Raw genomic sequence first — 8,766 nt, 5'->3', positions numbered from 1 at the left:
CACAACTGCCCAAAAACACCTTAGCATTTTTATGAGCATCCTAAATAGTTAATCTCTATGAAGATTAGATATAAGATGATCCACTTGCCTAAGTAAGGAGACAGTCAAAGAAAAAAACTGAAAAAAACAGGAGGTCAAAAGTGGAGTTCAAAAAACAATTAAAAGTTATAGGAAAAAACTGTTTAGGACTCCTAACAATCAGGCAAGACCTGGTAGACCACCAAATCACTCCCTATCAGATAAAAACGACTTAAAGCTTTCAGCTCAGATGGAGTGGACATAAAAAAGGAGGAATAATCAGCAGGTGTTTCTGTCCATCTTTCCACTGTGAAAAGACAACTCAACACTATGAGTCAGATGTATAGCTGTCAACAAACTTATAAAGACAAGCAAAATTGCACTAGATCACTGAAACTGGACATTTGAGATGTGAAGTAATGATGAGCCTAAATTTATTCTAAATAAACGAAAAGCAGAAAATGCAACCAACTTCTAAGACTGAACTTTGGAGGTGTGGACAAATATCCCTGCAGATTTCTTTGAAAAATTCAATGCAAGTCTCCCAAAAAGAATGAAAACCTTAATAAAGACAGTGTGAAAGTGTACATTTAAAAAAAAAATAGTTTGTTTGTTTATTCAACCTAAAAAAAATACCTTACTTGTTGTAACAAGCAATTCAACTAGTTTTATTCAACTAAAATGAATAATTTGATTGAAATAATGGTTCATTCAAAGTATTTATTTAGCTTGAATAAAACTCTTTTTTGTTACCGCAAAAAGTAATTTTACAGTGTGGACACACTACTTCTTCTGTGTAATGTTCTGTTAAATTGATCTTCTCTGCTTTTTGTCTGATGAAAAAAATGAATAACTTCTACTTAATGGCTGATGTGACGGAAAATGAACTAAATGAAAGGGTGATCACTTTTACGTCTGAGCTTGAGAGTTAAAATAGTGATAATCTGTTGACATAGGTCTGCACCGCTGTCTAGCCTCTACATCTGCTTGCATTGTTAAAGAAATAACGCACTTTTGAGACACTACCATTGATTCACACTTGATTTTAAGAACGAACAGGAGAAACTTCTGGGTGCTGCTGGTTGCCCAAAGTTTACATTTAGTAAGTCAACAAAAATATGTAATCAGCCACACTTCCAATATCTCCAGCCATTTATGCCCAGTCATCCCATGTTCCAAACAATCTTCCTGCGAATGCATCGGTATGAGGGACAAAATCATATTTTGTGTCTTTCCATGTACATGGCACATAAATTGTATATGAGCGTGTGCTGCGAAGTGTTTATGTGTAAGTGACAAGGTTTTCATGGTTCTAAAAGAATCTAATCACTGCTGGGTGCTCCTATTCGTGTGCATAAACAGCTTTTCAGAAGCAGCGGTTCATAAATTGCTTGAACACTCATGCTGTAATTGTGCGTTACACTTCGGATTAATTTGGAACCGCAGCCTCAAAGGGAAAAAGTGCAGACGTCCACAGCCGAAAGGCAGGAATCGTGGTGGGATTCAGAGCGGCAAGCAGTGGTGAGCGCACAAATGATGGATTTGGGACGGAGCCTCAGGGTCGTTCTTCCTTTGATTGCTGCCGCTGTGGCACATGCCGCTGTGAGGAACCCACAGGCACGGCAGCTTTTCACTCCGCTTCTCCACAGAGATAGAACATATCAGCACAGTGAGGAAATCTCCATGCCACACCTGGACCATTTTTAGATTGCTCTATTTCATAGCTCCGTTTGCACTGCAATCTCAAATCCCCTAATCCTCCCAGATCCCTGAATGCTGAAGGCCCACAGCGTGTCCAGCCACAGTGCTCAACCCGGGGGGAAGCAGTAAGTGCTACCTCCGTGCTAATATCAAATGAAATATACAGTCTTTCATAAAGTCTGGAGCATATTTGCATGCTGGGACTGACTACAAAACACCAATATGTCATGTTGTGAGAGATAAGACTCTCAGCTAACAAGTCTCTGTGCTGAGACCGAGGCTGGGGAAGAAGCGTTTGAAACAGTGATCTCGGAAGTCTCACGACTGTCCATATATCCATGTGTGTTATGTAGGCCTGTACTGTGAGGTAAACAGAAAAGAAATGCAAGCAAATCTGAAATTCCACCTTAACTGCAAAAAATCATTCTAATTTAATCAATGATTCATGCAGTGCATTTTTTATGTACATTAATTTGACAATGGGTAAACATAAGACTACAATCCAGGTATCAAGTTTCTTGAAATCTGCTATCAGCTTTTAATGGTCCATATCCTACATTTTTCTTGTGTTTTTTTTCTCTTATAGGCCCAACTTACAATATTTGTGTGCTTTTATGTACCGAAATTAGTTACATTTCATTACTGGGTTATTCTACAGAAATGTCTATCCATAGGAGTCACTGGTGTTTCTGATCGTAAATGAAAGGATTGTCACTAGAGACAGTAACACCAGTGACATTTTTAATGAAACATGCATTTTACAAATGGCTGCTACAGAGCATCAAACCACATATTGTCAATCATGGAATATCCACTAAAAACTATGTAATTTAATCCATTCATATTCTATTTTTTACAATTACCTAAGAATAAAGTGCCAGTGACTTCAACTGAAAGCTTCATATGAAATCATGAGCTAAATGAGAAAATGTCTGATAAATGAAAAGACACAGTGGACTTACCATGTGCTTTTTCATAGATCCTCAGAAAATAGGTAAAAGGAAGTTAAATGATGTCATCAGTGTGATTTTTATTTCAAAATAAGAAATCACACTGATGACATCATTTAACTTCCTTTTACCTATTTTCTGAGGATCTATGAAAAAGCACATGGTAAGTCCACTGTGTCTTATTTTTGTTTTGCAGTAACACCAGTGACACACCCCCTGGGGACCACAACTTTCATTATATATTTTAATAATATTTATTTGGCGTTTATTTTCTTTATGTCATTTAAATCATATATTTCATAGTCATGTATAAATTATTGCAGTTAAAAGAAAAACATGTTTTTTACCTGAAAATATGACGCACCCTTTACACATGACTGTAAGGATGAGCTCTTCTGCGGTACTTGGAATTCTATATACTTGATTTAGAAACCAATATTGCTAAATTAATGGCTCAAGAAGGTGTAATTGTTAAAATAACATTGTTTTATTTTAAAATGTAAATAAATTGTGACCCTAACATGTTTTTGAAGTGTAATATATCTGTAAACGCTGGGGACACAGAAACGGACGTTTCCACAGTCTGACTCTGTTACGTTTTCCAATCGCTCTTTATCAGTTTAGAATTAAACTGGAAGTTTTTCTTACTGCACCTTTAACACTATATATATATATATATATATATATATATATATATATATATATATATATATATACATATTAGGTCTGTTCTGATTGTTTGCTCTGCATTATGTCTCATTCAAAAAGCAGTCTGGACTAAAACACTCCTAAATTTAGCACGAGTGGGCGGAGCTCAACTGCTTCAAGCCGAACAGACGGACTTACGTAGATGCATTTGGTTTTCCATATATGGACATTATGGAGTGGAAGGTATACATTTTGTAACACTGATTACATACTACTTCAAAATTTCACATTTCAAAAATACCTTTAAAAATGACCACATTTGTGCATTATTGCATATTGCTTTGGATCGATTGCTCAATTCCATACGTCACTTTTCTGCATGGTGGGGAGGGTGCATCTGGTTCGTAGGGTGCCCAAGTTGGGGACAGTGGAGGTAGCAGCCTCTGAGATTCAATGACATTTTGAGGGCTGCTTGTAGGCCAAGAACCTAGTATACGGTCCAACTTGACATACCACTGAAACTCGTTTTTGTTTTCTATTGAGCTTCCTGTCTTCCTCAGTGAATCGTGTCTTTTCGAATACTGCTGATGGAGTTTCTTACTTCAGCTTGATACTCTATGTTTAAATGCAAAGACTTTTGCTGATCCGATTGCATACATTCCAAATATAGATTAAGACTGAGGTGTTTATGTGCACACTCTACTCAACAATCTGATGAAAATCTCAGTTTACATGCACAGTAAAGTAATCAGATCCAAAATTATGCGCATGTGTAGAGTACCACTTAGTGTAGACATTACCATGACTACGAGCATCACGTGGCAGACTCACATGTACTTTACATGTACTTGTTAAAGAAGGGGTAAGAGGAAGACATCACATTCTGAGACACATAAGCCGGACGCCAGTGCCACCACACACACACACACACACACACACACATATACACACACACACACATTTTCTAAGCCACTTATCCTTCTGGGTTGCGGGGGGAGCCGGAGCCTGTCCCAGCTGTCATTGAATTTAAGGCAGGAAACACCCTAGACAGGTCGCCAGCCCATCGTAGGGCCCAGTCACACTAGCGCCTTTTAAAGTACAAAGCATAAACTTCATCTCCTCTGCAAATCAGTTTCTGCTCCTGTCATGTTGAATGTTATAAGCTTTCGCTTTGACGTGAACGCCATGCACAGAATGTACTTAAACTTTTCGACTGGGAATGTAATCAGATACAGGCATTTACAAGTCTATTATACTTCTATTTAAGGGATAATTTACAGGATTACCCACCTCGTTCAATCGAATAGAATTGTATTCCAAATGGCCTCAATCAGACTAGTCTATTCCGATTGAGGTGTATATACGGACATATTCTATTCCTATTGAGCTATTAGTCAGATTATTGACAGATTATTAGGCTGCAGATAAACATGGCTACTGATCCACTGTTCGAGAGAAGCCTTTGTACTTGACAAAGGTGGTCTTTCAGCCCTGCATATTAGCATGACACTAGCCATGTTTACATGCAGCCTGATAATCCGTTAATAATCCGACTAATAGCTCAATCGGAACAGAATATGTCCATGTAAACACCTCAGTCGGAATAGTCTAATCCGATTGAGGCCATTCGGAATACAATTTCTATCCGATTAAACGAGGTGGGTAAACTTCTAAATAATCCGTTAAACAGAAGAATAATAGCCTTGTAAACGCCTGAATCCGATTACATTCCAATCGGAACGTGTAAGTATGTTCTGCGCATGTGCGTCGCGTCACGGCGAAAGTTTACACCGCTCAACATGGCGGAGCAGAAACTGGTCTGGACCTCACGTGATGTTCGCTGTCATGGTAACGTTTACTCTAAGCGCTACTCCACGCATGCGCGTCATTTTGCATCGGATTACTTGTAGTGAGCATGTAAACGAAGATTTTCCATCAGCTTGTTGAATAGAATGCATATAAACATCTCAGTCTAAATCTGTAATCGGATTGTATTCAATCGGATTGGCAAAAATCGTTGCATGTAAACATAGATACTGTGTACTAGAGGATATTGTGCTTTTGTCTCAATATATGGAAAGGAAAAATATCTACAGGGAGACACGTCCACATGTAACTCCTAATAAAATTTTACAAAGTATCGACACGCTGTACCTTTTTATGTCTGATGTCTCTGATGTGACATTTAACATTTCTTGGAATTTGCTTTCAAGTCATGTACTGTATTTCTGAATGTGGACAAAAAAGGACAAGCACTTTGCTCAATTATAGGTTTCCCTGAGATGCTGTGTCAATATTCATGTCATGTGGAAAGGCCACAGCACTCAGTCTTACTGGGTCATTAAAACCTGAGAGATAAGTAAACCTCGCTTTCCTTGTCACTTCCCTCCGTCTAGGTTACAGGTCCATGCAATCCCCCCTATAAATCAAAAAAGATGAAGGGGCTTCAAATGAAATACAACACAGTGCAGTTTCAAAATGGGATTGTAGTTGGTTGATTGGAGTCTGGAGCCCCAGACGTCCTCCATTTGTCATGGCAACTGCAAGCGTTAGCCTGGAGTGCTGTGTCCAATGTGAGATCTGCTGCTAGATGTGTGAACTGTTGTTAGAATGAATTTATGTGGTGGATTGCATATTGCCCTAAACCAATGGAGGAGACACCACAGGAGCCTTAAAAAGGCTTTAAAATGACTGAATGCTTTCTGCTGTAGCAATAGCTCAAATGAGCAAAACAGCATAGTGACAGCAAAAGCTAAACTGAAAGAGAAAACAACTGCAAAATAACTTCAAATGAAATAAAAAACTACATCATTTAGGTTAGACCTGCTTGTCAAACAGTTATACAAGCTAAACAGACAAGTGGACTCTGAGAAAATCTTACAGGCTCGAATGAAGTAACAGAACCACAGATAACTCATTAGCACTTCCACGCAACTTCTAGCCAGTATGAACACTGACTCACAAGCAAATTTACAATTAGCCAAGTCACACAGTTTACTCATGCATGTGATTCAATAAGGCTTTGTAGCTTCAGCAAATCTGCAAGTTGTCAGTGAAATTAATTCTGACTTGAGCATCCATAAAACTTGCTGAGTGCCTTGGGTCTTTTTCTGCTATCACGCTGCTAAAGGTGTGTGAACAGTTGTTACAATGAATTTATGTGGTGGATTGCACATTGCCCTAAACTAACGGAGGCACAACAGACACTTTAGCTCAACCTTTTTTACCATGTTAGTTCATGTTCATGGTCACATTAAGCACAATCCATTGTGTCACGTCGTTCAAAAGATAAAAATACTTGTTTCTCTGCAATCTTTGATTGAAGTGTAGTGACTTCTGTCCGCCTCTAAACGCCCTCTGACGTTTGGTTGTGACAACATGAGCCAACAGCTGGAAAAATTTATACTGATCAATAATTTCTTAGCATCATCCTATCGCCCTGACCAACCATCAAGCAAAAACACCGGTCATCACCTCCCTGCATGACCATGTATGTCGGCAGACAACCTCCTTTCTTCTCCTCCCTTTGCTCTCTCACTTTCTGTGTTTGGGTTGTTAAATAATCATTTATGAATCATTTCAACTCTGAAAACCTGCATTCATGTTAACAGGAGGGAGGTAGTTCAAATATATGGCAGTATTTGAACTGTTTCCTAAAGTTTACAGGCAGGCTATGAGGCTGAGAGGCTGTGAAGGGGGCCAGCTAAAACACACACACACACACACACACACACACACACACAAACACAAACTCACAGCATCTCTTGTTCAAATTGCATTTACAGTAATTACACTTGTACACAGATTTATTGAACCTGACTTCTTTTTTCCTAAAGTTATTTGCTTTTGCAGTGAAAGCGTAAAAAAGGGAGTGGATGCTAACAGGCTGGCCTGCTAACCAGTGTTTTGCCTCATCTACATCTTTAAAAAAATATATATTAGAATCAAACTTTCAACAACTAATGAATCATATTTCAGAAATCATAGAAAATACACATCAAAACATTGAAGTGCTTATTTTTTTTGGCAAATTATTTTCCTTTGGCTTTTCTGGAAAACAGACGGATTCTGCTGACCCTCAGAATTTGCCTTCATGTCCATTCCGGAACACTCGCTTTTCACGATTCTGAAGAATAAAATCATGAAGAATCCCGCAGAATAAAATTCCCACCCAGTTGTTTCCCACCCGAGTAGCCTGTTTCAGTTGTAAAAGTGTCACATTAAGGAGGAAAAATGCCTTCTGATTTCCGATTCATGTTGACTTCCGATCAGTGACTGAATGCTTTCCACTGTAGCAATAGCTCAACTGAACAAACTAGCGATAGCTAAAATGAACAAAGTAGCACAGCTATTGACCTCTGAAGTCCTGTCGTCATTCGGTTATTCAGCACCATGCTTATATTAGGAACTCTGGATCTAAGCTAATTTCCGTATGGGAAAAATGAAGAGCATTTTCAAAAATTGCTGCTACCACAATACCAAATATCGTACATACATTTTTCACTCGAATATTACTGAAATTCTGAACAATGAGGTTGTTAACCAGATGAAATACAGCTATTGCTACATGCAAGCTAACACTCCTGCTGGGAAAAACAGCACTGCATTGCTGGTCTATGCTGGTCTAAACTGGTTCTTGCTGGTCTATTGCTTCTTTGGTGTTGGTTGACCAGCATACCAGCATCCAAAATGCAACATTCTGGGGAAAAATAAAAGACATTATAAGAGAAATCTGTTTAGACCTGGAGTTCCTAATATGGGCTACACCATAAGGGAAAAATAACATCAAAGGAAAATGTAGGTTAGACTTGTACACTTGCCCTCCCAAGAGCATTTTAAGGTAATCACACAAGCCTTAATTTAAAATAGAGAACCACAGCTAACTCAGTAGCTCTGTCACGCCAGCCAGTATGAACGTTGACTGACAAGCGCATTTACAATTAGATTAAGTTTTACAATTCCCTCATGCATGTGATTCAACAAGGCTTTATATCTGCAAGTTCGACATCTTATTTGTAGACTTGCTTGCCAATCAAGTTAATTCCGGTTTGAGCATGCAGTGCCTTAGGTCTAGCTTTCACACTGTCACGCTGGTAGAAAGGTCATGCTCATCCATGCTAATCACGTTTAGGTCATCAGACGTACAGCCACCCCTGCCTTTGTGCTTTAATACATGATCCTTTCATAATAACATAATTGAAAGTTATTGTGATGCATTACTGAGATTAGCATTTCTTTTAATTAAGTTACCAATTACATTTTAATCAAGTAACATAATCGCCAGCTGAATATTTCTCAACCCTAACTAAGTGGTTAATTAATAGGAGAGTGACAAAACAGTTCTTGGTCTGCCATGACTAGACTGAAACCTGAGAAGATTTCACACATTTTAACACAATTCCACAATTCTCTGCTATGGTTTCTGTTTATTAACGCTAGAAAGCTTCAG

The sequence above is a fragment of the Colossoma macropomum genome, unplaced genomic scaffold (assembly GCF_904425465.1).
Source record: "Colossoma macropomum unplaced genomic scaffold, Colossoma_macropomum, whole genome shotgun sequence".
Classification (NCBI taxonomy): Eukaryota; Metazoa; Chordata; class Actinopteri; order Characiformes; family Serrasalmidae; genus Colossoma; species Colossoma macropomum.
This window is presented reverse-complemented; position numbering follows the sequence as displayed.